The sequence below is a fragment of the Pholcus phalangioides genome, unplaced genomic scaffold (assembly GCF_987345545.1).
Source record: "Pholcus phalangioides strain wild (caught in Gottingen) unplaced genomic scaffold, Ppha-v1.0 ptg000017l_1, whole genome shotgun sequence".
NCBI classification, from domain to species: Eukaryota; Metazoa; Arthropoda; class Arachnida; order Araneae; family Pholcidae; genus Pholcus; species Pholcus phalangioides.
This window is the reverse complement of record NW_028301610.1, coordinates 61,295,194-61,321,961: the sequence shown is the minus strand read 5'-3', so window position 1 is coordinate 61,321,961 and position 26,768 is coordinate 61,295,194. Positions and strand designations below refer to the sequence as shown.

Sequence of the window (26,768 nt, the reverse complement as noted above, 5' to 3'; positions counted from 1 at the left end):
TCAGTTCTCGAGTCTGCGGCTCTCTCTCAATTTTCTTCTTTTCTATACATTTCTGAAATGAATGTGTCCTTTCAAAAGTGTTTCATTCGTATCATTAACACGAGGAGTTTCGTGTACAGTGAATGCATACGTGAACACACATGGGGAAATTGGTTCCGATCAAGCCTCAGTAGCGCTGTTGGCAGCGCGTCAGTCGCATAATCTCTGAACAGAGTAATCTGAAGGTCCTGAGTTCGATCCTCAGCTGGGGCACAGTTTCTTACTTTTCTTATATATTTCTGAAATCAATGTGTTTTTTCAAGTGTTTGTGTCGCCTAATGGTCAACAGGAGGTGTTTTCTATATACAACGAATGCATACATAATCACGCAACATGCTGAAATATATTTCTACGCATCTTCCTAAGGGCCATTGACACAGCGCGTCATTATCTTCATCTATCAATACAGATTAATGTGAAAGTCCCGAGTTTAGTTCTCGAGTCTGCGGCTCTCTCTCAATTTTCTTCTTTTCTATACATTTCTAAAATGAATGTCTCCTTTCAAAAGTGTTTCATTCGTATCATTAACACGACGAGTTTCGTGTACAGTGAATGCATACGCGAACACACATGAGGAAATTGGTTTTAAACAAGCCTCAGTAGCGCAGTTGGCAGCGCGTCAGTCTCATAATCTCTGAATAGAGTAATCTGAAGGTCCTGAGTTCGATCCTCAGCTGGGACACAGTTTCTTACTTTTCTTATATATTTCTGAAATCAATATGTTTTTTCAAGTGTCTGTGTCGCCTAATGGTCAACACGAGGTGTTTTCTATATACAACGAATGCATACATAATCACGCAACATGCTGAAATATATTTCTAGCATCTTCCTAAGGGCCATTGACAAAGCGCGTCATTATCTTCATCTATCAATACAGATTAATCTGAAAGTCCTGAGTTCAGTTCTTGTATCTGCGGCTCTCTCTCAATTTTCTTCTTTTCTATACACTTCTGAAATGAATGTGTCCTTTCAAAAGTGTTTCATTCGTATCATAAACACGAGGAGTTTCGTGTACAGTGAATGCATACGTGAACACACATGGGGAAATTGGTTCCGATCAAGCCTCAGTAGCGCTGTTGGCAGCGCGTCAGTCTCATAATCTCTGAACAGAGTAATCTGAAGGTCCTGAGTTCGATCCTCAGCTGGGGCACAGTTTCTAACTTTTCTTATATATTTCTGAAATCAATGTGTTTTTTCAAGTGTTTGTGTCGCCTAATGGTAAACACGAGGTGTTTTCTATATACAACGAATGCATACATAATCACGCAACATGCTGAAATATATTTCTACGCATCTTCCTAAGGGCCATTGACACTGCGCGTCATTATCTTCATCTATCAATACAGATTAATCTGAAAGTCCTCAGTTCAGTTCTCGAGTCTGCGGCTCTCTCTCAATTTTCTTCTTTTCTATACATTTCTGAAATGAATGTGTCCTTTCAAAAGTGTTTCATTGGTATCATTAACACGAGGAGTTTCGTGTACAGTGAATGCATACGCGAACACAGATGAGGAAATTGGCTTCGATCAAGCCTCAGTAGCGCAGTTGGCAGCGCGTCAGTCGCATAATCTCTGAACAGAGTAATCTGAAGGTCCTGAGTTCGATCCTCAGCTGGGGCACAGTTTCTAACTTTTCTTATATATTTCTGAAATCAATGTGTTTTTTCAAGTGTTTGTGTCGCCTAATGGTAAACACGAGGTGTTTTCTATATACAACGAATGCATACATAATCACGCAACATGCTGAAATATATTTCTAGCATCTTCCTAAGGGCCATTGACAAAGCGCGTCATTATCTTCATCTATCAATACAGATTAATCTGAAAGTCCTGAGTTCAGTTCTTGTATCTGCGGCTCTCTCTCAATTTTCTTCTTTTCTATACACTTCTGAAATGAATGTGTCCTTTCAAAAGTGTTTCATTCGTATCATAAACACGAGGAGTTTCGTGTACAGTGAATGCATACGTGAACACACATGGGGAAATTGGTTCCGATCAAGCCTCAGTAGCGCTGTTGGCAGCGCGTCAGTCTCATAATCTCTGAACAGAGTAATCTGAAGGTCCTGAGTTCGATCCTCAGCTGGGGCACAGTTTCTAACTTTTCTTATATATTTCTGAAATCAATGTGTTTTTTCAAGTGTTTGTGTCGCCTAATGGTAAACACGAGGTGTTTTCTATATACAACGAATGCATACATAATCACGCAACATGCTGAAATATATTTCTACGCATCTTCCTAAGGGCCATTGACACAGCGCGTCATTATCTTCATCTATCAATACAGATTAATCTGAAAGTCCTCAGTTCAGTTCTCGAGTCTGCGGCTCTCTCTCAATTTTCTTCTTTTCTATACATTTCTGAAATGAATGTGTCCTTTCAAAAGTGTTTCATTGGTATCATTAACACGAGGAGTTTCGTGTACAGTGAATGCATACGCGAACACACATGAGGAAATTGGTTTCGATCAAGCCTCAGAAGCGCAGTTGGCAGCGCGTCAGTCTCATAATCTCTGAACAGAGTAATCTGAAGGTCCTGAGTTCGATCCTCAGCTGGGGCACAGTTTCTAACTTTTCTTATATATTTCTGAAATCAATGTGTTTTTTCAAGTGTTTGTGTCGCGTAATGGTCAACACGAGGTGTTTTCTATATACAACGAATGCATACATAATCACGCAACATGCTGAAATATATTTCTACGCATCTTCCTAAGGGCCATTGACACAGCGCGTCATTATCTTCATCTATCAATACAGATTAATCTGAAAGTCCTGAGTTCAGTTCTCGAGTCTGCGGCTCTCTCTCAATTTTCTTCTTTTCTATACAATTCTGAAATGAATGTGTCCTTTCAAAAGTGTTCCATTGGTATCATTAACACGACGAGTTTCGTGTACAGTGAATGCATTCGCGAACACACATGAGGAAATTGGTTTTAATCAAGCCTCAGTAGCGCTGTTGGCAGCGCGTCAGTCTCATAATATCTGAACAGAGTAATCTGAAGGTCCTGAGTTCGATCCTCAGCTGGGGCACAGTTTCTTACTTTTCTTATATATTTCTGAAATCAATGTGTTTTTTCAAGTGTTTGTGTCGCCTAATGGTCAACACGAGCTGTTTTCTATATACAACGAATTCATACATAATCACGCAACATGCTGAAATATATTTCTACGCATCTTCCTAAGGGCCATTGACACAGCGCGTCATTATCTTCATCTATCAATACAGATTAATCTGAAAGTCCTGAGTTCAGTTCTCGAGTCTGCGGCTCTCTCTCAATTTTCTTCTTTTCTATACAATTCTGAAATGAATGTGTCCTTTCAAAAGTGTTCCATTGGTATCATTAACACGACGAGTTTCGTGTACAGTGAATGCATTCGCGAACACACATGAGGAAATTGGTTTTAATCAAGCCTCAGTAGCGCTGTTGGCAGCGCGTCAGTCTCATAATCTCTGAACAGAGTAATATGAAGGTCCTGAGTTCGATCCTCAGCTGGGGCATAGTTTCTTACTTTTCTTATATATTTCTGAAATCAATATGTTTTTTCAAGTGTCTGTGTCGCCTAATGGTCAACACGAGGTGTTTTCTATATACAACGAATGCATACATAATCACGCAACATGCTGAAATATATTTCTACGCATCTTCCTAAGGGCCATTGACACTGCGCGTCATTATCTTCATCTATCAATACAGATTAATCTGAAAGTCCTCAGTTCAGTTCTCGAGTCTGCGGCTCTCTCTCAATTTTCTTCTTTTCTATACATTTCTGAAATGAATGTGTCCTTTCAAAAGTGTTTCATTGGTATCATTAACACGAGGAGTTTCGTGTACAGTGAATGCATACGCGAACACAGATGAGGAAATTGGTTTCGATCAAGCCTCAGTAGCGCAGTTGGCAGCGCGTCAGTCGCATAATCTCTGAACAGAGTAATCTGAAGGTCCTGAGTTCGATCCTCAGCTGGGGCACAGTTTCTAACTTTTCTTATATATTTCTGAAATCAATGTGTTTTTTCAAGTGTTTGTGTCGCGTAATGGTCAACACGAGGTGTTTTCTATATACAACGAATGCATACATAATCACGCAACATGCTGAAATATATTTCTACGCATCTTCCTAAGGGCCATTGACACAGCGCGTCATTATCTTCATCTATCAATACAGATTAATCTGAAAGTCCTGAGTTCAGTTCTCGAGTCTGCGGCTCTCTCTCAATTTTCTTCTTTTCTATACATTTCTGAAATGAATGTGTCCTTTCAAAAGTGTTTCATTCGTATCATTAACACGAGGAGTTTCGTGTACAGTGAATGCATACGTGAACACACATGGGGAAATTGGTTCCGATCAAGCCTCAGTAGCGCTGTTGGCAGCGCGTCAGTCGCATAATCTCTGAACAGAGTAATCTGAAGGTCCTGAGTTCGATCCTCAGCTGGGGCACAGTTTCTAACTTTTCTTATATATTTCTGAAATCAATGTGTTTTTTCAAGTGTTTGTGTCGCCTAATGGTAAACACGAGGTGTTTTCTATATACAACGAATGCATACATAATCACGCAACATGCTGAAATATATTTCTAGCATCTTCCTAAGCGCCATTGACAAAGCGCGTCATTATCTTCATCTATCAATACAGATTAATCTGAAAGTCCTGAGTTCAGTTCTTGTATCTGCGGCTCTCTCTCAATTTTCTTCTTTTCTATACATTTCTGAAATGAATGTGTCCTTTCAAAAGTGTTTCATTCGTATCATAAACACGAGGAGTTTCGTGTACAGTGAATGCATACGTGAACACACATGGGGAAATTGGTTCCGATCAAGCCTCAGTAGCGCTGTTGGCAGCGCGTCAGTCTCATAATCTCTGAACAGAGTAATCTGAAGGTCCTGAGTTCGATCCTCAGCTGGGGCACAGTTTCTAACTTTTCTCATATATTTCTGAAATCAATGTGTTTTTTCAAGTGTTTGTGTCGCCTAATGGTAAACACGAGGTGTTTTCTATATACAACGAATGCATACATAATCACGCAACATGCTGAAATATATTTCTACGCATCTTCCTAAGGGCCATTGACACAGCGCGTCATTATCTTCATCTATCAATACAGATTAATCTGAAAGTCCTCAGTTCAGTTCTCGAGTCTGCGGCTCTCTCTCAATTTTCTTCTTTTCTATACATTTCTGAAATGAATGTGTCCTTTCAAAAGTGTTTCATTGGTATCATTAACACGAGGAGTTTCGTGTACAGTGAATGCATACGCGAACACACATGAGGAAATTGGTTTCGATCAAGCCTCAGAAGCGCAGTTGGCAGCGCGTCAGTCTCATAATCTCTGAACAGAGTAATCTGAAGGTCCTGAGTTCGATCCTCAGCTGGGGCACAGTTTCTAACTTTTCTTATATATTTCTGAAATCAATGTGTTTTTTCAAGTGTTTGTGTCGCGTAATGGTCAACACGAGGTGTTTTCTATATACAACGAATGCATACATAATCACGCAACATGCTGAAATATATTTCTACGCATCTTCCTAAGGGCCATTGACACAGCGCGTCATTATCTTCATCTATCAATACAGATTAATCTGAAAGTCCTGAGTTCAGTTCTCGAGTCTGCGGCTCTCTCTCAATTTTCTTCTTTTCTATACAATTCTGAAATGAATGTGTCCTTTCAAAAGTGTTCCATTGGTATCATTAACACGACGAGTTTCGTGTACAGTGAATGCATTCGCGAACACACATGAGGAAATTGGTTTTAATCAAGCCTCAGTAGCGCTGTTGGCAGCGCGTCAGTCTCATAATCTCTGAACAGAGTAATATGAAGGTCCTGAGTTCGATCCTCAGCTGGGGCACAGTTTCTTACTTTTCTTATATATTTCTGAAATCAATATGTTTTTTCAAGTGTCTGTGTCGCCTAATGGTCAACACGAGGTGTTTTCTATATACAACGAATGCATACATAATCACGCAACATGCTGAAATATATTTCGACGCATCTTCCTAAGGGCCATTGACACAGCGCGTCATTATCTTCATCTATCAATACAGATTAATCTGAAAGTCCTCAGTTCAGTTCTCGAGTCTGCGGCTCTCTCTCAATTTTCTTCTTTTCTATACATTTCTGAAATGAATGTGTCCTTTCAAAAGTGTTTCATTGGTATCATTAACACGAGGAGTTTCGTGTACAGTGAATGCATACGCGAACACACATGAGGAAATTGGTTTCGATCAAGCCTCAGTAGCGCAGTTGGCAGCGCGTCAGTCTCATAATCTCTGAACAGAGTAATCTGAAGGTCCTGAGTTCGATCCTCAGCTGGGGCACAGTTTCTAACTTTTCTTATATATTTCTGAAATCAATGTGTTTTTTCAAGTGTTTGTGTCGCGTAATGGTCAACACGAGGTGTTTTCTATATACAACGAATGCATACATAATCACGCAACATGCTGAAATATATTTCTACGCATCTTCCTAAGGGCCATTGACACAGCGCGTCATTATCTTCATCTATCAATACAGATTAATCTGAAAGTCCTGAGTTCAGTTCTCGAGTCTGCGGCTCTCTCTCAATTTTCTTCTTTTCTATACATTTCTGAAATGAATGTGTCCTTTCAAAAGTGTTTCATTGGTATCATTAACACGAGGAGTTTCGTGTACAGTGAATGCATACGCGAACACACATGAGGAAATTGGTTTCGATCAAGCCTCAGTAGCGCAGTTGGCAGCGCGTCAGTCTCATAATCTCTGAACAGAGTAATCTGAAGGTCCTGAGTTCGATCCTCAGCTGGGGCACAGTTTCTAACTTTTCTTATATATTTCTGAAATCAATGTGTTTTTTCAAGTGTTTGTGTCACCTAATGGTCAACACGAGGTGTTTTCTATATACAACGAATTCATACATAATCACGCAACATGCTGAAATATATTTCTACGCATCTTCCTAAGGGCCATTGACACAGCGCGTCATTATCTTCATCTATCAATACAGATTAATCTGAAAGTCCTGAGTTCAGTTCTCGAGTCTGCGGCTCTCTCTCAATTTTCTTCTTTTCTATACATTTCTGAAATGAATGTGTCCTTTCAAAAGTGTTTCATTCGTATCATTAACACGACGAGTTTCGTGTACAGTGAATGCATACGCGAACACACATGAGGAAATTGGTTTCGATCAAGCCTCAGTAGCGCAGTTGGCAGCGCGTCAGTCTCATAATCTCTGAACAGAGTAATCTGAAGGTCCTGAGTTCGATCCTAAGCTGGGGCACAGTTTCTAACTTTTCTTGTATATTTCTGAAATCAATGTGTTTTTTCAAGTGTTTGTGTCGCCTAATGGTCAACACGAGGTGTTTTCTATATACAACGAATTCATACATAATCACGCAACATGCTGAAATATATTTCTAGCATCTTCCTAAGGGCCATTGACAAAGCGCGTCATTATCTTCATCTATCAATACAGATTAATCTGAAAGTCCTGAGTTCAGTTCTTGTATCTGCGGCTCTCTCTCAATTTTCTTCTTTTCTATACATTTCTGAAATGAATGTGTCCTTTCAAAAGTGTTTCATTCGTATCATAAACACGAGGAGTTTCGTGTACAGTGAATGCATACGCGAACACACATGACGAAATTGCTTTTGATCAAGCCTCAGTAACGCAGTTGGCAACGCGTCGGTTTCATAATCTCTGAACAGAGTAATATGAAGGTCCTGAGTTCGATCCTGAGCTGGGGCGCAGTTTCTTACTTTTCTTATATATTTCTGAAATCAATGTGTTTTTTCAAGTGTTTGTGTCGCCTAATGGTCAACACGAGGTGTTTTCTATATACAACGAATGCATACATAATCACGCAACATGCTGAAATATATTTCTACGCATCTTCCTAAGGGCCATTGACACAGCGCGTCATTATCTTCATCTATCAATACAGATTAATGTGAAAGTCCTGAGTTTAGTTCTCGAGTCTGCGGCTCTCTCTCAATTTTCTTCTTTTCTATACATTTCTGAAATGAATGTGTCCTTTCAAAAGTGTTTCATTCGTATCATTAACACGACGAGTTTCGTGTACAGTGAATGCATTCGCGAACACACATGAGGAAATTGGTTTTAATCAAGGCTCAGTATCGCTGTTGGCAGCGCGTCAGTCTCATAATATCTGAACAGAGTAATCTGAAGGTCCTGAGTTCGATCCTCAGCTGGGGCACAGTTTCTTACTTTTCTTATATATTTCTGAAATCAATGTGTTTTTTCAAGTGTTTGTGTCGCCTAATGGTCAACAGGAGGTGTTTTCTATATACAACGAATGCATACATAATCACGCAACATGCTGAAATATATTTCTACGCATCTTCCTAAGGGCCATTGACACAGCGCGTCATTATCTTCATCTATCAATACAGATTAATGTGAAAGTCCTGAGTTTAGTTCTCGAGTCTGCGGCTCTCTCTCAATTTTCTTCTTTTCTATACATTTCTAAAATGAATGTCTCCTTTCAAAAGTGTTTCATTCGTATCATTAACACGACGAGTTTCGTGTACAGTGAATGCATTCGCGAACACACATGAGGAAATTGGTTTTAATCAAGCCTCAGTAGCGCTGTTGGCAGCGCGTCAGTCTCATAATCTCTGAACAGAGTAATATGAAGGTCCTGAGTTCGATCCTCAGCTGGGGCATAGTTTCTTACTTTTCTTATATATTTCTGAAATCAATATGTTTTTTCAAGTGTCTGTGTCGCCTAATGGTCAACACGAGGTGTTTTCTATATACAACGAATGCATACATAATCACGCAACATGCTGAAATATATTTCTACGCATCTTCCTAAGGGCCATTGACACTGCGCGTCATTATCTTCATCTATCAATACAGATTAATCTGAAAGTCCTCAGTTCAGTTCTCGAGTCTGCGGCTCTCTCTCAATTTTCTTCTTTTCTATACATTTCTGAAATGAATGTGTCCTTTCAAAAGTGTTTCATTGGTATCATTAACACGAGGAGTTTCGTGTACAGTGAATGCATACGCGAACACAGATGAGGAAATTGGTTTCGATCAAGCCTCAGTAGCGCAGTTGGCAGCGCGTCAGTCGCATAATCTCTGAACAGAGTAATCTGAAGGTCCTGAGTTCGATCCTCAGCTGGGGCACAGTTTCTAACTTTTCTTATATATTTCTGAAATCAATGTGTTTTTTCAAGTGTTTGTGTCGCGTAATGGTCAACACGAGGTGTTTTCTATATACAACGAATGCATACATAATCACGCAACATGCTGAAATATATTTCTACGCATCTTCCTAAGGGCCATTGACACAGCGCGTCATTATCTTCATCTATCAATACAGATTAATCTGAAAGTCCTGAGTTCAGTTCTCGAGTCTGCGGCTCTCTCTCAATTTTCTTCTTTTCTATACATTTCTGAAATGAATGTGTCCTTTCAAAAGTGTTTCATTCGTATCATTAACACGACGAGTTTCGTGTACAGTGAATGCATACGCGAACACAGATGAGGAAATTGGTTTCGATCAAGCCTCAGTAGCGCAGTTGGCCGCGCGTCAGTCGTATAATCTCTGAACAGAGTAATCTGAAGGTCCTGAGATCGATCCTCAGCTGGGGCACAGTTTCTAACTTTTCTTATATATTTCTGAAATCAATGTGTTTTTTCAAGTGTTTGTGTCGCGTAATGGTCAACACGAGGTGTTTTCTATATACAACGAATGCATACATAATCACGCAACATGCTGAAATATATTTCTACGCATCTTCCTAAGGGCCATTGACACAGCGCGTCATTATCTTCATCTATCAATACAGATTAATCTGAAAGTCCTGAGTTCAGTTCTCGAGTCTGCGGCTCTCTCTCAATTTTCTTCTTTTCTATACATTTCTGAAATGAATGTGTCCTTTCAAAAGTGTTTCATTCGTATCATTAACACGACGAGTTTCGTGTACAGTGAATGCATACGCGAACACAAATGAGGAAATTGGTTTCGATCAAGCCTCAGTAGCGCAGTTGGCAGCGCGTCAGTCGCATAATCTCTGAACAGAGTAATCTGAAGGTCCTGAGTTCGATCCTCAGCTGGGGCACAGTTTCTAACTTTTCTTATATATTTCTGAAATCAATGTGTTTTTTCAAGTGTTTGTGTCGCCTAATGGTCAACAGGAGGTGTTTTTTATATACAACGAATGCATACATAATCACGCAACATGCTGAAATATATTTCTACGCATCTTCCTAAGGGCCATTGACACAGCGCGTCATTATCTTCATCTATCAATACAGATTAATGTGAAAGTCCTGAGTTTAGTTCTCGAGTCTGCGGCTCTCTCTCAATTTTCTTCTTTTCTATACATTTCTAAAATGAATGTCTCCTTTCAAAAGTGTTTCATTCGTATCATTAACACGACGAGTTTCGTGTACAGTGAATGCATTCGCGAACACACATGAGGAAATTGGTTTTAATCAAGCCTCAGTAGCGCTGTTGGCAGCGCGTCAGTCTCATAATCTCTGAACAGAGTAATATGAAGGTCCTGAGTTCGATCCTCAGCTGGGGCGTAGTTTCTTACTTTTCTTATATATTTCTGAAATCAATATGTTTTTTCAAGTGTCTGTGTCGCCTAATGGTCAACACGAGGTGTTTTCTATATACAACGAATGCATACATAATCACGCAACATGCTGAAATATATTTCTACGCATCTTCCTAAGGGCCATTGACACTGCGCGTCATTATCTTCATCTATCAATACAGATTAATCTGAAAGTCCTCAGTTCAGTTCTCGAGTCTGCGGCTCTCTCTCAATTTTCTTCTTTTCTATACATTTCTGAAATGAATGTGTCCTTTCAAAAGTGTTTCATTGGTATCATTAACACGAGGAGTTTCGTGTACAGTGAATGCATACGCGAACACAGATGAGGAAATTGGTTTCGATCAAGCCTCAGTAGCGCAGTTGGCAGCGCGTCAGTCGCATAATCTCTGAACAGAGTAATCTGAAGGTCCTGAGTTCGATCCTCAGCTGGGGCACAGTTTCTAACTTTTCTTATATATTTCTGAAATCAATGTGTTTTTTCAAGTGTTTGTGTCGCCTAATGGTAAACACGAGGTGTTTTCTATATACAACGAATGCATACATAATCACGCAACATGCTGAAATATATTTCTAGCATCTTCCTAAGCGCCATTGACAAAGCGCGTCATTATCTTCATCTATCAATACAGATTAATCTGAAAGTCCTGAGTTCAGTTCTTGTATCTGCGGCTCTCTCTCAATTTTCTTCTTTTCTATACATTTCTGAAATGAATGTGTCCTTTCAAAAGTGTTTCATTCGTATCATAAACACGAGGAGTTTCGTGTACAGTGAATGCATACGTGAACACACATGGGGAAATTGGTTCCGATCAAGCCTCAGTAGCGCTGTTGGCAGCGCGTCAGTCTCATAATCTCTGAACAGAGTAATCTGAAGGTCCTGAGTTCGATCCTCAGCTGGGGCACAGTTTCTAACTTTTCTCATATATTTCTGAAATCAATGTGTTTTTTCAAGTGTTTGTGTCGCCTAATGGTAAACACGAGGTGTTTTCTATATACAACGAATGCATACATAATCACGCAACATGCTGAAATATATTTCTACGCATCTTCCTAAGGGCCATTGACACAGCGCGTCATTATCTTCATCTATCAATACAGATTAATCTGAAAGTCCTCAGTTCAGTTCTCGAGTCTGCGGCTCTCTCTCAATTTTCTTCTTTTCTATACATTTCTGAAATGAATGTGTCCTTTCAAAAGTGTTTCATTGGTATCATTAACACGAGGAGTTTCGTGTACAGTGAATGCATACGCGAACACACATGAGGAAATTGGTTTCGATCAAGCCTCAGAAGCGCAGTTGGCAGCGCGTCAGTCTCATAATCTCTGAACAGAGTAATCTGAAGGTCCTGAGTTCGATCCTCAGCTGGGGCACAGTTTCTAACTTTTCTTATATATTTCTGAAATCAATGTGTTTTTTCAAGTGTTTGTGTCGCGTAATGGTCAACACGAGGTGTTTTCTATATACAACGAATGCATACATAATCACGCAACATGCTGAAATATATTTCTACGCATCTTCCTAAGGGCCATTGACACAGCGCGTCATTATCTTCATCTATCAATACAGATTAATCTGAAAGTCCTGAGTTCAGTTCTCGAGTCTGCGGCTCTCTCTCAATTTTCTTCTTTTCTATACAATTCTGAAATGAATGTGTCCTTTCAAAAGTGTTCCATTGGTATCATTAACACGACGAGTTTCGTGTACAGTGAATGCATTCGCGAACACACATGAGGAAATTGGTTTTAATCAAGCCTCAGTAGCGCTGTTGGCAGCGCGTCAGTCTCATAATATCTGAACAGAGTAATCTGAAGGTCCTGAGTTCGATCCTCAGCTGGGGCACAGTTTCTTACTTTTCTTATATATTTCTGAAATCAATGTGTTTTTTCAAGTGTTTGTGTCGCCTAATGGTCAACACGAGCTGTTTTCTATATACAACGAATTCATACATAATCACGCAACATGCTGAAATATATTTCTACGCATCTTCCTAAGGTCCATTGACACAGCGCGTCATTATCTTCATCTATCAATACAGATTAATATGAAAGTCTTGTGTTCAGTTCTCGAGTCTGCGGTTCTCTCAATATTTTCTTCTTTTCTATACATTTCTGAAATGAATGTGTCCTTTCAAAAGTGTTTCATTCGTATCATTAACACGACGAGTTTCGTGTACAGTGAATGCATTCGCGAACACACATGAGGAAATTGGTTTTAATCAAGCCTCAGTAGCGCTGTTGGCAGCGCGTCAGTCTCATAATCTCTGAACAGAGTAATATGAAGGTCCTGAGTTCGATCCTCAGCTGGGGCACAGTTTCTTACTTTTCTTATATATTTCTGAAATCAATATGTTTTTTCAAGTGTCTGTGTCGCCTAATGGTCAACACGAGGTGTTTTCTATATACAACGAATGCATACATAATCACGCAACATGCTGAAATATATTTCTACGCATCTTCCTAAGGGCCATTGACACAGCGCGTCATTATCTTCATCTATCAATACAGATTAATCTGAAAGTCCTCAGTTCAGTTCTCGAGTCTGCGGCTCTCTCTCAATTTTCTTCTTTTCTATACATTTCTGAAATGAATGTGTCCTTTCAAAAGTGTTTCATTGGTATCATTAACACGAGGAGTTTCGTGTACAGTGAATGCATACGCGAACACACATGAGGAAATTGGTTTCGATCAAGCCTCAGTAGCGCAGTTGGCAGCGCGTCAGTCTCATAATCTCTGAACAGAGTAATCTGAAGGTCCTGAGTTCGATCCTCAGCTGGGGCACAGTTTCTAACTTTTCTTATATATTTCTGAAATCAATGTGTTTTTTCAAGTGTTTGTGTCGCGTAATGGTCAACACGAGGTGTTTTCTATATACAACGAATGCATACATAATCACGCAACATGCTGAAATATATTTCTACGCATCTTCCTAAGGGCCATTGACACAGCGCGTCATTATCTTCATCTATCAATACAGATTAATCTGAAAGTCCTGAGTTCAGTTCTCGAGTCTGCGGCTCTCTCTCAATTTTCTTCTTTTCTATACATTTCTGAAATGAATGTGTCCTTTCAAAAGTGTTTCATTGGTATCATTAACACGAGGAGTTTCGTGTACAGTGAATGCATACGCGAACACACATGAGGAAATTGGTTTCGATCAAGCCTCAGTAGCGCAGTTGGCAGCGCGTCAGTCTCATAATCTCTGAACAGAGTAATCTGAAGGTCCTGAGTTCGATCCTCAGCTGGGGCACAGTTTCTAACTTTTCTTATATATTTCTGAAATCAATGTGTTTTTTCAAGTGTTTGTGTCACCTAATGGTCAACACGAGGTGTTTTCTATATACAACGAATTCATACATAATCACGCAACATGCTGAAATATATTTCTACGCATCTTCCTAAGGGCCATTGACACAGCGCGTCATTATCTTCATCTATCAATACAGATTAATCTGAAAGTCCTGAGTTCAGTTCTCGAGTCTGCGGCTCTCTCTCAATTTTCTTCTTTTCTATACATTTCTGAAATGAATGTGTCCTTTCAAAAGTGTTTCATTCGTATCATTAACACGACGAGTTTCGTGTACAGTGAATGCATACGCGAACACACATGAGGAAATTGGTTTCGATCAAGCCTCAGTAGCGCAGTTGGCAGCGCGTCAGTCTCATAATCTCTGAACAGAGTAATCTGAAGGTCCTGAGTTCGATCCTAAGCTGGGGCACAGTTTCTAACTTTTCTTGTATATTTCTGAAATCAATGTGTTTTTTCAAGTGTTTGTGTCGCCTAATGGTCAACACGAGGTGTTTTCTATATACAACGAATTCATACATAATCACGCAACATGCTGAAATATATTTCTAGCATCTTCCTAAGGGCCATTGACAAAGCGCGTCATTATCTTCATCTATCAATACAGATTAATCTGAAAGTCCTGAGTTCAGTTCTTGTATCTGCGGCTCTCTCTCAATTTTCTTCTTTTCTATACATTTCTGAAATGAATGTGTCCTTTCAAAAGTGTTTCATTCGTATCATAAACACGAGGAGTTTCGTGTACAGTGAATGCATACGCGAACACACATGACGAAATTGCTTTTGATCAAGCCTCAGTAACGCAGTTGGCAACGCGTCGGTTTCATAATCTCTGAACAGAGTAATATGAAGGTCCTGAGTTCGATCCTGAGCTGGGGCGCAGTTTCTTACTTTTCTTATATATTTCTGAAATCAATGTGTTTTTTCAAGTGTTTGTGTCGCCTAATGGTCAACACGAGGTGTTTTCTATATACAACGAATGCATACATAATCACGCAACATGCTGAAATATATTTCTACGCATCTTCCTAAGGGCCATTGACACAGCGCGTCATTATCTTCATCTATCAATACAGATTAATGTGAAAGTCCTGAGTTTAGTTCTCGAGTCTGCGGCTCTCTCTCAATTTTCTTCTTTTCTATACATTTCTGAAATGAATGTGTCCTTTCAAAAGTGTTTCATTCGTATCATTAACACGACGAGTTTCGTGTACAGTGAATGCATTCGCGAACACACATGAGGAAATTGGTTTTAATCAAGGCTCAGTATCGCTGTTGGCAGCGCGTCAGTCTCATAATATCTGAACAGAGTAATCTGAAGGTCCTGAGTTCGATCCTCAGCTGGGGCACAGTTTCTTACTTTTCTTATATATTTCTGAAATCAATGTGTTTTTTCAAGTGTTTGTGTCGCCTAATGGTCAACAGTAGGTGTTTTCTATATACAACGAATGCATACATAATCACGCAACATGCTGAAATATATTTCTACGCATCTTCCTAAGGGCCATTGACACAGCGCGTCATTATCTTCATCTATCAATACAGATTAATGTGAAAGTCCTGAGTTTAGTTCTCGAGTCTGCGGCTCTCTCTCAATTTTCTTCTTTTCTATACATTTCTAAAATGAATGTCTCCTTTCAAAAGTGTTTCATTCGTATCATTAACACGACGAGTTTCGTGTACAGTGAATGCATTCGCGAACACACATGAGGAAATTGGTTTTAATCAAGCCTCAGTAGCGCTGTTGGCAGCGCGTCAGTCTCATAATCTCTGAACAGAGTAATATGAAGGTCCTGAGTTCGATCCTCAGCTGGGGCATAGTTTCTTACTTTTCTTATATATTTCTGAAATCAATATGTTTTTTCAAGTGTCTGTGTCGCCTAATGGTCAACACGAGGTGTTTTCTATATACAACGAATGCATACATAATCACGCAACATGCTGAAATATATTTCTACGCATCTTCCTAAGGGCCATTGACACTGCGCGTCATTATCTTCATCTATCAATACAGATTAATCTGAAAGTCCTCAGTTCAGTTCTCGAGTCTGCGGCTCTCTCTCAATTTTCTTCTTTTCTATACATTTCTGAAATGAATGTGTCCTTTCAAAAGTGTTTCATTGGTATCATTAACACGAGGAGTTTCGTGTACAGTGAATGCATACGCGAACACAGATGAGGAAATTGGTTTCGATCAAGCCTCAGTAGCGCAGTTGGCAGCGCGTCAGTCGCATAATCTCTGAACAGAGTAATCTGAAGGTCCTGAGTTCGATCCTCAGCTGGGGCACAGTTTCTAACTTTTCTTATATATTTCTGAAATCAATGTGTTTTTTCAAGTGTTTGTGTCGCGTAATGGTCAACACGAGGTGTTTTCTATATACAACGAATGCATACATAATCACGCAACATGCTGAAATATATTTCTACGCATCTTCCTAAGGGCCATTGACACAGCGCGTCATTATCTTCATCTATCAATACAGATTAATCTGAAAGTCCTGAGTTCAGTTCTCGAGTCTGCGGCTCTCTCTCAATTTTCTTCTTTTCTATACATTTCTGAAATGAATGTGTCCTTTCAAAAGTGTTTCATTCGTATCATTAACACGACGAGTTTCGTGTACAGTGAATGCATACGCGAACACAGATGAGGAAATTGGTTTCGATCAAGCCTCAGTAGCGCAGTTGGCCGCGCGTCAGTCGTATAATCTCTGAACAGAGTAATCTGAAGGTCCTGAGATCGATCCTCAGCTGGGGCACAGTTTCTAACTTTTCTTATATATTTCTGAAATCAATGTGTTTTTTCAAGTGTTTGTGTCGCGTAATGGTCAACACGAGGTGTTTTCTATATACAACGAATGCATACATAATCACGCAACATGCTGAAATATATTTCTACGCATCTTCCTAAGGGCCATTGACACAGCGCGTCATTATCTTCATCTATCAATACAGATTAATCTGAAAGTCCTGAGTTCAGTTCTCGAGTCTGCGGCTCTCTCTCAATTTTCTTCTTTTCTATACATTTCTGAAATGAATGTGTCCTTTCAAAAGTGTTTCATTCGTATCATTAACACGACGAGTTTCGTGTACAGTGAATGCATACGCGAACACAAATGAGGAAATTGGTTTCGATCAAGCCTCAGTAGCGCAGTTGGCAGCGCGTCAGTCGCATAATCTCTGAACAGAGTAATCTGAAGGTCCTGAGTTCGATCCTCAGCTGGGGCACAGTTTCTAACTTTTCTTATATATTTCTGAAATCAATGTGTTTTTTCAAGTGTTTGTGTCGCCTAATGGTCAACAGGAGGTGTTTTTTATATACAACGAATGCATACATAATCACGCAACATGCTGAAATATATTTCTACGCATCTTCCTAAGGGCCATTGACACAGCGCGTCATTATCTTCATCTATCAATACAGATTAATGTGAAAGTCCTGAGTTTAGTTCTCGAGTCTGCGGCTCTCTCTCAATTTTCTTCTTTTCTATACATTTCTAAAATGAATGTCTCCTTTCAAAAGTGTTTCATTCGTATCATTAACACGACGAGTTTCGTGTACAGTGAATGCATTCGCGAACACACATGAGGAAATTGGTTTTAATCAAGCCTCAGTAGCGCTGTTGGCAGCGCGTCAGTCTCATAATCTCTGAACAGAGTAATATGAAGGTCCTGAGTTCGATCCTCAGCTGGGGCGTAGTTTCTTACTTTTCTTATATATTTCTGAAATCAATATGTTTTTTCAAGTGTCTGTGTCGCCTAATGGTCAACACGAGGTGTTTTCTATATACAACGAATGCATACATAATCACGCAACATGCTGAAATATATTTCTACGCATCTTCCTAAGGGCCATTGACACTGCGCGTCATTATCTTCATCTATCAATACAGATTAATCTGAAAGTCCTCAGTTCAGTTCTCGAGTCTGCGGCTCTCTCTCAATTTTCTTCTTTTCTATACATTTCTGAAATGAATGTGTCCTTTCAAAAGTGTTTCATTGGTATCATTAACACGAGGAGTTTCGTGTACAGTGAATGCATACGCGAACACAGATGAGGAAATTGGTTTCGATCAAGCCTCAGTAGCGCAGTTGGCAGCGCGTCAGTCGCATAATCTCTGAACAGAGTAATCTGAAGGTCCTGAGTTCGATCCTCAGCTGGGGCACAGTTTCTAACTTTTCTTATATATTTCTGAAATCAATGTGTTTTTTCAAGTGTTTGTGTCGCGTAAAGGTCAACACGAGGTGTTTTCTATATACAACGAATGCATACATAATCACGCAACATGCTGAAATATATTTCTACGCATCTTCCTAAGGGCCATTGACACAGCGCGTCATTATCTTCATCTATCAATACAGATTAATCTGAAAGTCCTGAGTTCAGTTCTCGAGTCTGCGGCTCTCTCTCAATTTTCTTCTTTTCTATACATTTCTGAAATGAATGTGTCCTTTCAAAAGTGTTTCATTCGTATCATTAACACGACGAGTTTCGTGTACAGTGAATGCATACGCGAACACACATGAGGAAATTGGTTTCGATCAAGCCTCAGTAGCGCAGTTGGCAGCGCGTCAGTCTCATAATCTCTGAACAGAGTAATCTGAAGGTCCTGAGTTCGATCCTCAGCTGGGGCACAGTTTCTAACTTTTCTTATATATTTCTGAAATCAATGTGTTTTTTCAAGTGTTTGTGTCGCCTAATGGTCAACACGAGGTGTTTTCTATATACAACGAATGCATACATAATCACGCAACATGCTGAAATATATTTCTACGCATCTTCCTAAGGGCCATTGACACAGCGCGTCATTATCTTCATCTATCAATACAGATTAATCTGAAAGTCCTGAGTTCAGTTCTTGTATCTGCGGCTCTCTCTCAATTTTCTTCTTTTCTATACATTTCTTTAATGAATGTGTCCTTTCAAAATTGTTTCATTGGTATCATTAACACGAGGAGTTTCGTGTACAGTGAATGCATACGCGAACACACGTGAGGAAATTAGTTTCGATCAAGCCTCAGCAGCGCAGTTGGCAGCGCGTCAGTCTCATAATCTTTGAACAGAGTAATATGAAGGTCCTGAGTTCAATCCTCAGCTGAGGCACAGTTTCTTACTTTTCTTATATATTTCTGAAATCAATGTGTTTTTTCAAGTGTTTGTGTCGCCTAATGGTCAACACGAGGTGTTTTCTATATACAACGAATGCATACATAATCACGCAACATGCTGAAATATATTTCTACGCATCTTCCTAAGGGCCATTGACACAGCGCGTCATTATCTTCATCTATCAATACAGATTAATCTGAAAGTCCTGAGTTCAGTTCTCGAGTATGCGGCTCTCTCTCAATTTTCTTCTTTTCTATACATTTCTGAAATGAATGTGTCCTTTCAAAAGTGTTCCATTGGTATCATTAACACGAGGAGTTTCGTGTACAGTGAATGCATACGCGAACACACATGAGGAAATTGGTTTCGATCAAGCCTCAGTAGCGCAGTTGGCAGCGCGTCAGTCTCATAATCTCTGAACAGAGTAATCTGTAGGTCCTGAGTTCGATCCTGAGCTGGGGCACAGTTTCTAACTTTTCTTATATATTTCTGAAATCAATGTGTTTTTTCAAGTGTTTGTGTCGCCTAATGGTCAACACGAGGTGTTTTCTATATACAACGAATGCATACATAATCACGCAACATGCTGAAATATATTTCCATGCATCTTCCTGAGGGCCATTGACGCAGCGCGTCATTATCTTCATCTATCAATACAGATTAATCTGAAAGTCCTGAGTTCAGTTCTCGAGTCTGCGGCTCTCTCTCAATTTTCTTCTTTTCTATACATTTCTGAAATGAATGTGTCCTTTCAAATGTGTTTCATTGGTATCATTAACACGAGGAGTTTCGTGTACAGTGAATGCATACGCGAACACACATGAGGAAATTGGTTTCGATCAAGCCTCAGTAGCGCAGTTGGCAGCGCGTCAGTCTCATAATCTCTGAACAGAGTAATCTGAAGGTCCTGAGTTCGATCCTCAGCTGGGGCACAGTTTCTAACTTTTCTTATATATTTCTGAAATCAATGTGTTTTTTCAAGTGTTAGTGTCGCCTAATGGTCAACACGAGGTGTTTTCTATATACAACGAATGCATACATAATCACGCAACATGCTGAAATATATTTCCATGCATCTTCCTAAGGGCCATTGACGCAGCGCGTCATTATCTTCATCTATCAATACAGATTAATCTGAAAGTCCTGAGTTCAGTTCTCGAGTCTGCGGCTCTCTCTCAATTTTCTTCTTTTCTATACATTTCTGAAATGAATGTGTCCTTTCAAATGTGTTTCATTGGTATCATTAACACGACGAGTTTCGTGTACAGTGAATGCATACGCGAACAGACATGAGGAAATTGGTTTTGATCAAGCCTCAGTAGCGCAGTTGGCAGCGCGTCAGTCTCATAATCTCTGAACAGAGTAATCTGAAGGTCCTGAGTTCGATCCTCAGCTGGGGCACAGTTTCTAACTTTTCTTATATATTTCTGAAATCAATGTGTTTTTTCAAGTGTTTGTGTCGCCTAATGGTCAACACGAGGTGTTTTCTATATACAACGAATTCATACATAATCACGCAACATGCTGAAATATATTTCTAGCATCTTCCTAAGGGCCATTGACACAGCGCGTCATTATCTTCATCTATCAATACAGATTAATCTGAAAGTCCTGAGTTCAGTTCTCGAGTCTGCGGTTCTCTCAATATTTTCTTCTTTTCTATACATTTCTGAAATGAATGTGTCCTTTCAAAAGTGTTTCATTCGTATCATTAACACGACGAGTTTCGTGTACAGTGAATGCATACGCGAACAGACATGAGGAAATTGGTTTTGATCAAGCCTCAGTAGCGCAGTTGGCAGCGCGTCAGTCTCATAATCTCTGAACAGAGTAATCTGAAGGTCCTGAGTTCGATCCTCAGCTGGGGCACAGTTTCTAACTTTTCTTATATATTTCTGAAATCAATGTGTTTTTTCAAGTGTTAGTGTCGCCTAATGGTCAACACGAGGTGTTTTCTATATACAACGAATGCATACATAATCACGCAACATGCTGAAATATATTTCCATGCATCTTCCTAAGGGCCATTGACGCAGCGCGTCATTATCTTCATCTATCAATACAGATTAATCTGAAAGTCCTGAGTTCAGTTCTCGAGTCTGCGGCTCTCTCTCAATTTTCTTCTTTTCTATACATTTCTGAAATGAATGTGTCCTTTCAAATGTGTTTCATTGGTATCATTAACACGAGGAGTTTCGTGTACAGTGAATGCATACGCGAACAGACATGAGGAAATTGGTTTTGATCAAGCCTCAGTAGCGCAGTTGGCAGCGCGTCAGTCTCATAATCTCTGAACAGAGTAATCTGAAGGTCCTGAGTTCGATCCTCAGCTGGGGCACAGTTTCTAACTTTTCTTATATATTTCTGAAATCAATGTGTTTTTTCAAGTGTTTGTGTCGCCTAATGGTCAACACGAGGTGTTTTCTATATACAACGAATTCATACATAATCACGCAACATGCTGAAATATATTTCTAGCATCTTCCTAAGGGCCATTGACACAGCGCGTCATTATCTTCATCTATCAATACAGATTAATCTGAAAGTCCTGAGTTCAGTTCTCGAGTCTGCGGTTCTCTCAATATTTTCTTCTTTTCTATACATTTCTGAAATGAATGTGTCCTTTCAAAAGTGTTTCATTCGTATCATTAACACGACGAGTTTCGTGTACAGTGAATGCATACGCGAACACACATGAGGAAATTGGTTTTAATCAAGCCTCAGTAGCGCAGTTGGCAGCGCGCCAGTCTCATAATCTCTGAACAGAGTAATCTGAAGGTCCTGAGTTCGATCCTCAGCTGGGGCACAGTTTCTAACTTTTCTTATATATTTCTGAAATCAATGTGTTTTTTCAAGTGTTAGTGTCGCCTAATGGTCAACACGAGGTGTTTTCTATATACAACGAATGCATACATAATCACGCAACATGCTGAAATATATTTCCATGCATCTTCCTAAGGGCCATTGACGCAGCGCGTCATTATCTTCATCTATCAATACAGATTAATCTGAAAGTCCTGAGTTCAGTTCTCGAGTCTGCGGCTCTCTCTCAATTTTCTTCTTTTCTATACATTTCTGAAATGAATGTGTCCTTTCAAATGTCTTTCATTGGTATCATTAAGACGAGGAGTTTCGTGTACAGTGAATGCATACGCGAACAGACATGAGGAAATTGGTTTTGATCAAGCCTCAGTAGCGCAGTTGGCAGCGCGTCAGTCTCATAATCTCTGAACAGAGTAATCTGAAGGTCCTGAGTTCGATCCTCAGCTGGGGCACAGTTTCTAACTTTTCTTATATATTTCTGAAATCAATGTGTTTTTTCAAGTGTTTGTGTCGCCTAATGGTCAACACGAGGTGTTTTCTATATACAACGAATTCATACATAATCACGCAACATGCTGAAATATATTTCTAGCATCTTCCTAAGGGCCATTGACACAGCGCGTCATTATCTTCATCTATCAATACAGATTAATCTGAAAGTCCTGAGTTCAGTTCTCGAGTCTGCGGCTCTCTCTCAATTTTCTTCTTTTCTATAAATTTCTGAAATGAATGTGTCCTTTCAAATGTGTTTCATTGGTATCATTAACACGAGGAGTTTCGTGTACAGTGAATGCATACGCGAACAGACATGAGGAAATTGGTTTCGATCAAGCCTAAGTAGCGCAGTTGGCAGCGCGTCAGTCTCATAATCTCTGAACACAGTAATCTGAAGGTCCTGAGTTCGATCCTCAGCTGGGGCACAGATTCTAACTTTTCTTATATATTTCTGAAATCAATGTGTTTTTTCAAGTGTTTGTGTCGCCTAATGGTCAACACGAGGTGTTTTCTATATACAACGAATTCATACATAATCACGCAACATGCTGAAATATATTTCTAACATCTTCCTAAGGGCCATTGACAAAGCGCGTCATTATCTTCATCTATCAATACAGATTAATCTGAAAGTCCTGAGTTCAGTTCTTGTATCTGCGGCTCTCTCTCAATTTTCTTCTTTTCTATACATTTCTGAAATGAATGTGTCCTTTCCAAAGTGTTTCATTCTTATCATAAACACGAGGAGTTTCGTGTACAGTGAATGCATACGTGAACACACATGGGGAAATTGGTTCCGATCAAGCCTCAGTAGCGCTGTTGACGACGCGTCAGTCTCATAATCTCTGAACAGAGTAATATGAAGGTCCTGAGTTCGATCCTCAGCTGGGGCACAGTTTCTTACTTTTCTTATATATTTCTGAAATCAATGTGTTTTTTCAAGTGTTTGTGTCGCCTAATGGTCAACACGAGGTGTTTTCTATATACAACGAATGCATACATAATCACGCAACATGCTGAAATATATTTCTACGCATCTTCCTAAGGGCCATTGACACAGCGCGTCATTATCTTCATCTATCAATACAGATTAATTTGAAAGTCCTGAGTTCAGTTCTCGAGTCTGCGGCACTCTCTCAATTTTCTTCTTTTCTATACATTTCTGAAATGAATGTGTCCTTTCAAAAGTGTTTCATTGGTATCATTAACACGACGAGTTTCGTGTACAGTGAATGCATACGCGAACACACATGAGGAAATTGGTTTTAATCAAGCCTCAGTAGCACAGTTGGCAGCGCGTCAGTCTCATAATCTCTGAACAGAGTAATCTGAAGGTCCTGAGTTCGATCCTCAGCTGGGGCACAGTTTCTAACTTTTCTTATATATTTCTGAAATCAATGTGTTTTTTCAAATGTTTGTGTCGCCTAATGGTCAACACGAGGTGTTTTCTATATACAACGAATTCATACATAATCACGCAACATGCTGAAATATATTTCTAGCATCTGCCTAAGGGCCATTGACACAGCGCGTCATTATCTTCATCTATCAATACAGATTAATCTGAAAGTCCTGAGTTCAGTTCTCGAGTCTGCGGTTCTCTCAATATTTTCTTCTTTTCTATACATTTCTGAAATGAATGTGTCCTTTCAAAAGTGTTTCATTCGTATCATAAACACGACGAGTTTCGTGTACAGTGAATGCATACGCGAACACACATGAGGAAATTGGTTTTAATCAATCCTCAGTAGCGCAGTTGGCAGCGCGTCAGTCTCATAATCTCTGAACAGAGTAATCTGAAGGTCCTGAGTTCGATCCTCAGCTGGGGCACAGTTTCTAACTTCTCTTATATATTTCTGAAATCAATGTGTTTTTTCAAGTTTTAGTGTCGCCTAATGGTCAACACGAGGTGTTTTCTATATACAACGAATGCATACATAATCACGCAACATGCTGAAATATATTTCCATGCATCTTCCTAAGGGCCATTGACGCAGCGCGTCATTATCTTCATCTATCAATATAGATTAATCTGAAAGTCCTGAGTTCAGTTCTTGTATCTGCGGCTCTCTCTCAATTTTCTACTTTTCTATACATTTCTGAAATGAATGTGTCCTTTCAAAAGTGTTTCATTGGTATCATTAACACGAGGAGTTTCGTGTACAGTGAATGCATACGCGAACACACATGAGGAAATTGGTTTCGATCAAGCCTCAGTAGCGCAGTTGGCAGCGCGTCAGACTCATAATCTCTGAACAGAGTAATCTGAAGGTCCTGAGTTCGATCCTCAGCTGGGGCACAGTTTCTAACTTTTCTTGTATATTTCTGAAATCAATGTGTTTTTTCAAGTGTTTGTGTCGCCTAATGGTCAACACGAGGTGTTTTCTATATACAACGAATTCATACATAATCACGCAACATGCTGAAATATATTTCTAACATCTTCCTAAGGGCCATTGACAAAGCGCGTCATTATCTTCATCTATCAATACAGATTAATCTGAAAGTCCTGAGTTCAGTTCTTGTATCTGCGGCTCTCTCTCAATTTTCTTCTTTTCTATACATTTCTGAAATGAATGTGTCCTTTCCAAAGTGTTTCATTCTTATCATAAACACGAGGAGTTTCGTGTACAGTGAATGCATACGTGAACACACATGGGGAAATTGGTTCCGATCAAGCCTCAGTAGCGCTGTTGACAACGCGTCAGTCTCATAATCTCTGAACAGAGTAATATGAAGGTCCTGAGTTCGATCCTCAGCTGGGGCGCAGTTTCTTACTTTTCTTATATATTTCTGAAATCAATGTGTTTTTTCAAGTGTTTGTGTCGCCTAATGGTCAACACGAGGTGTTTTCTATATACAACGAATGCATACATAATCACGCAACATGCTGAAATATATTTCTACGCATCTTCCTAAGGGCCATTGACACAGCGCGTCATTATCTTCATCTAAAAATACAGATTAATCTGAAAGTCCTGAGTTCAGTTCTCGAGTCTGCGGCTCTCTCTCAATTTTCTTCTTTTCTATACATTTCTGAAATGAATGTGTCCTTTCAAAAGTGTTTCATTCGTATCATTAACACGACGAGTTTCGTGTACAGTGAATGCATACGCGAACACACATGAGGAAATTGGTTTCGATCAAGCCTGAGTAGCGCAGTTGGCAGCGCGTCAGTCTCATAATCTCTGAACAGAGTAATCTGAAGGTCCTGAGTTCGATCCTCAGCTGGGGCACAGTTTCTAACTTTTCTTATATATTTCTGAAATCAATGTGTTTTTTCAAGTGTTTGTGTCGCCTAATGGTCAACACGAGGTGTTTTCTATATACAACGAATTCATACATAATCACGCAACATGCTGAAATATATTTCTAACATCTTCCTAAGGGCCATTGACAAAGCGCGTCATTATCTTCATCTATCAATACAGATTAATCTGAAAGTCCTGAGTTCAGTTCTTGTATCTGCGGCTCTCTCTCAATTTTCTTCTTTTCTATACATTTCTGAAATGAATGTGTCCTTTCCAAAGTGTTTCATTCTTATCATAAACACGAGGAGTTTCGTGTACAGTGAATGCATACGTGAACACACATGGGGAAATTGGTTCCGATCAAGCCTCAGTAGCGCTGTTGACAACGCGTCAGTCTCATAATCTCTGAACAGAGTAATATGAAGGTCCTGAGTTCGATCCTCAGCTGGGGCGCAGTTTCTTACTTTTCTTATATATTTCTGAAATCAATGTGTTTTTTCAAGTGTTTGTGTCGCCTAATGGTCAACACGAGGTGTTTTCTATATACAACGAATGCATACATAATCACGCAACATGCTGAAATATATTTCTACGTATCTTCCTAAGGGCCATTGACACAGCGCGTCATTATCTTCATCTATCAATACAGATTAATCTGAAAGTCCTGAGTTCAGTTCTCGAGTCTGCGGCACTCTCTCAATTTTCTTCTTTTCTATACATTTCTGAAATGAATGTGTCCTTTCAAAAGTGTTTCATTGGTATCATTAACACGACGAGTTTCGTGTACAGTGAATGCATACGCGAACACACATGAGGAAATTGGTTTTAATCAAGCCTCAGTAGCGCAGTTGGCAGCGCGTCAGTCTCATAATCTCTGAACAGAGTAATCTGAAGGTCCTGAGTTCGATCCTCAGCTGGGGCACAGTTTCTAACTTTTCTTGTATATTTCTGAAATCAATGTGTTTTTTCAAGTGTTTGTGTCGCCTAATGGTCAACACGAGGTGTTTTCTATATACAACGAATTCATACATAATCACGCAACATGCTGAAATATATTTCTAGCATCTTCCTAAGGGCCATTGACAAAGCGCGTCATTATCTTCATCTATCAATACAGATTAATCTGAAAGTCCTGAGTTCAGTTCTTGTATCTGCGGCTCTCTCTCAATTTTCTTCTTTTCTATACA

The 26,768-nt window shown here is 39.6% G+C and overlaps 28 non-coding genes across 28 annotated transcripts; all 28 read left to right on the top strand.

Annotated features, from left to right (window-relative positions):
• Positions 1–632: 632 nt before the first annotated feature.
• TRNAM-CAU (transfer RNA methionine (anticodon CAU)) lies at positions 633–721 on the top strand. Its single transcript is given in 2 exon segments — positions 633–669; positions 686–721. It is a non-coding gene; the product is annotated as a tRNA-Met (tRNA).
• Positions 722–1,569: 848 nt separating this feature from the next.
• TRNAM-CAU (transfer RNA methionine (anticodon CAU)) lies at positions 1,570–1,658 on the top strand. Its single transcript is given in 2 exon segments — positions 1,570–1,606; positions 1,623–1,658. It is a non-coding gene; the product is annotated as a tRNA-Met (tRNA).
• Positions 1,659–2,506: 848 nt separating this feature from the next.
• TRNAM-CAU (transfer RNA methionine (anticodon CAU)) lies at positions 2,507–2,595 on the top strand. The gene is given in 2 exon segments: positions 2,507–2,543; positions 2,560–2,595. It is a non-coding gene; the product is annotated as a tRNA-Met (tRNA).
• A 1,318-nt stretch (positions 2,596–3,913) lies between these two features.
• Positions 3,914–4,002, top strand: TRNAM-CAU (transfer RNA methionine (anticodon CAU)). The gene is given in 2 exon segments: positions 3,914–3,950; positions 3,967–4,002. It is a non-coding gene; the product is annotated as a tRNA-Met (tRNA).
• Positions 4,003–5,319: 1,317 nt separating this feature from the next.
• Positions 5,320–5,408, top strand: TRNAM-CAU (transfer RNA methionine (anticodon CAU)). The gene is given in 2 exon segments: positions 5,320–5,356; positions 5,373–5,408. It is a non-coding gene; the product is annotated as a tRNA-Met (tRNA).
• Positions 5,409–6,257: 849 nt separating this feature from the next.
• TRNAM-CAU (transfer RNA methionine (anticodon CAU)) lies at positions 6,258–6,346 on the top strand. Its single transcript is given in 2 exon segments — positions 6,258–6,294; positions 6,311–6,346. It is a non-coding gene; the product is annotated as a tRNA-Met (tRNA).
• Positions 6,347–6,726: 380 nt separating this feature from the next.
• TRNAM-CAU (transfer RNA methionine (anticodon CAU)) lies at positions 6,727–6,815 on the top strand. The gene is given in 2 exon segments: positions 6,727–6,763; positions 6,780–6,815. It is a non-coding gene; the product is annotated as a tRNA-Met (tRNA).
• Positions 6,816–9,070: 2,255 nt separating this feature from the next.
• On the top strand, positions 9,071–9,159 carry TRNAM-CAU (transfer RNA methionine (anticodon CAU)). Its single transcript is given in 2 exon segments — positions 9,071–9,107; positions 9,124–9,159. It is a non-coding gene; the product is annotated as a tRNA-Met (tRNA).
• An 849-nt stretch (positions 9,160–10,008) lies between these two features.
• Positions 10,009–10,097, top strand: TRNAM-CAU (transfer RNA methionine (anticodon CAU)). Its single transcript is given in 2 exon segments — positions 10,009–10,045; positions 10,062–10,097. It is a non-coding gene; the product is annotated as a tRNA-Met (tRNA).
• Positions 10,098–10,946: 849 nt separating this feature from the next.
• Positions 10,947–11,035, top strand: TRNAM-CAU (transfer RNA methionine (anticodon CAU)). The gene is given in 2 exon segments: positions 10,947–10,983; positions 11,000–11,035. It is a non-coding gene; the product is annotated as a tRNA-Met (tRNA).
• An 848-nt stretch (positions 11,036–11,883) lies between these two features.
• On the top strand, positions 11,884–11,972 carry TRNAM-CAU (transfer RNA methionine (anticodon CAU)). The gene is given in 2 exon segments: positions 11,884–11,920; positions 11,937–11,972. It is a non-coding gene; the product is annotated as a tRNA-Met (tRNA).
• Positions 11,973–13,290: 1,318 nt separating this feature from the next.
• TRNAM-CAU (transfer RNA methionine (anticodon CAU)) lies at positions 13,291–13,379 on the top strand. Its single transcript is given in 2 exon segments — positions 13,291–13,327; positions 13,344–13,379. It is a non-coding gene; the product is annotated as a tRNA-Met (tRNA).
• A 380-nt stretch (positions 13,380–13,759) lies between these two features.
• TRNAM-CAU (transfer RNA methionine (anticodon CAU)) lies at positions 13,760–13,848 on the top strand. The gene is given in 2 exon segments: positions 13,760–13,796; positions 13,813–13,848. It is a non-coding gene; the product is annotated as a tRNA-Met (tRNA).
• Positions 13,849–16,103: 2,255 nt separating this feature from the next.
• Positions 16,104–16,192, top strand: TRNAM-CAU (transfer RNA methionine (anticodon CAU)). The gene is given in 2 exon segments: positions 16,104–16,140; positions 16,157–16,192. It is a non-coding gene; the product is annotated as a tRNA-Met (tRNA).
• Positions 16,193–17,041: 849 nt separating this feature from the next.
• On the top strand, positions 17,042–17,130 carry TRNAM-CAU (transfer RNA methionine (anticodon CAU)). Its single transcript is given in 2 exon segments — positions 17,042–17,078; positions 17,095–17,130. It is a non-coding gene; the product is annotated as a tRNA-Met (tRNA).
• Positions 17,131–17,979: 849 nt separating this feature from the next.
• On the top strand, positions 17,980–18,068 carry TRNAM-CAU (transfer RNA methionine (anticodon CAU)). Its single transcript is given in 2 exon segments — positions 17,980–18,016; positions 18,033–18,068. It is a non-coding gene; the product is annotated as a tRNA-Met (tRNA).
• A 380-nt stretch (positions 18,069–18,448) lies between these two features.
• TRNAM-CAU (transfer RNA methionine (anticodon CAU)) lies at positions 18,449–18,537 on the top strand. Its single transcript is given in 2 exon segments — positions 18,449–18,485; positions 18,502–18,537. It is a non-coding gene; the product is annotated as a tRNA-Met (tRNA).
• A 1,318-nt stretch (positions 18,538–19,855) lies between these two features.
• Positions 19,856–19,944, top strand: TRNAM-CAU (transfer RNA methionine (anticodon CAU)). Its single transcript is given in 2 exon segments — positions 19,856–19,892; positions 19,909–19,944. It is a non-coding gene; the product is annotated as a tRNA-Met (tRNA).
• Positions 19,945–20,324: 380 nt separating this feature from the next.
• TRNAM-CAU (transfer RNA methionine (anticodon CAU)) lies at positions 20,325–20,413 on the top strand. The gene is given in 2 exon segments: positions 20,325–20,361; positions 20,378–20,413. It is a non-coding gene; the product is annotated as a tRNA-Met (tRNA).
• Positions 20,414–20,792: 379 nt separating this feature from the next.
• Positions 20,793–20,881, top strand: TRNAM-CAU (transfer RNA methionine (anticodon CAU)). The gene is given in 2 exon segments: positions 20,793–20,829; positions 20,846–20,881. It is a non-coding gene; the product is annotated as a tRNA-Met (tRNA).
• Positions 20,882–21,261: 380 nt separating this feature from the next.
• TRNAM-CAU (transfer RNA methionine (anticodon CAU)) lies at positions 21,262–21,350 on the top strand. The gene is given in 2 exon segments: positions 21,262–21,298; positions 21,315–21,350. It is a non-coding gene; the product is annotated as a tRNA-Met (tRNA).
• Positions 21,351–21,729: 379 nt separating this feature from the next.
• On the top strand, positions 21,730–21,818 carry TRNAM-CAU (transfer RNA methionine (anticodon CAU)). The gene is given in 2 exon segments: positions 21,730–21,766; positions 21,783–21,818. It is a non-coding gene; the product is annotated as a tRNA-Met (tRNA).
• A 380-nt stretch (positions 21,819–22,198) lies between these two features.
• Positions 22,199–22,287, top strand: TRNAM-CAU (transfer RNA methionine (anticodon CAU)). Its single transcript is given in 2 exon segments — positions 22,199–22,235; positions 22,252–22,287. It is a non-coding gene; the product is annotated as a tRNA-Met (tRNA).
• Positions 22,288–22,666: 379 nt separating this feature from the next.
• TRNAM-CAU (transfer RNA methionine (anticodon CAU)) lies at positions 22,667–22,755 on the top strand. Its single transcript is given in 2 exon segments — positions 22,667–22,703; positions 22,720–22,755. It is a non-coding gene; the product is annotated as a tRNA-Met (tRNA).
• Positions 22,756–23,603: 848 nt separating this feature from the next.
• TRNAM-CAU (transfer RNA methionine (anticodon CAU)) lies at positions 23,604–23,692 on the top strand. The gene is given in 2 exon segments: positions 23,604–23,640; positions 23,657–23,692. It is a non-coding gene; the product is annotated as a tRNA-Met (tRNA).
• An 848-nt stretch (positions 23,693–24,540) lies between these two features.
• Positions 24,541–24,629, top strand: TRNAM-CAU (transfer RNA methionine (anticodon CAU)). The gene is given in 2 exon segments: positions 24,541–24,577; positions 24,594–24,629. It is a non-coding gene; the product is annotated as a tRNA-Met (tRNA).
• Positions 24,630–25,477: 848 nt separating this feature from the next.
• Positions 25,478–25,566, top strand: TRNAM-CAU (transfer RNA methionine (anticodon CAU)). Its single transcript is given in 2 exon segments — positions 25,478–25,514; positions 25,531–25,566. It is a non-coding gene; the product is annotated as a tRNA-Met (tRNA).
• Positions 25,567–26,414: 848 nt separating this feature from the next.
• On the top strand, positions 26,415–26,503 carry TRNAM-CAU (transfer RNA methionine (anticodon CAU)). Its single transcript is given in 2 exon segments — positions 26,415–26,451; positions 26,468–26,503. It is a non-coding gene; the product is annotated as a tRNA-Met (tRNA).
• The last annotated feature ends 265 nt before the right edge of the window (positions 26,504–26,768 follow it).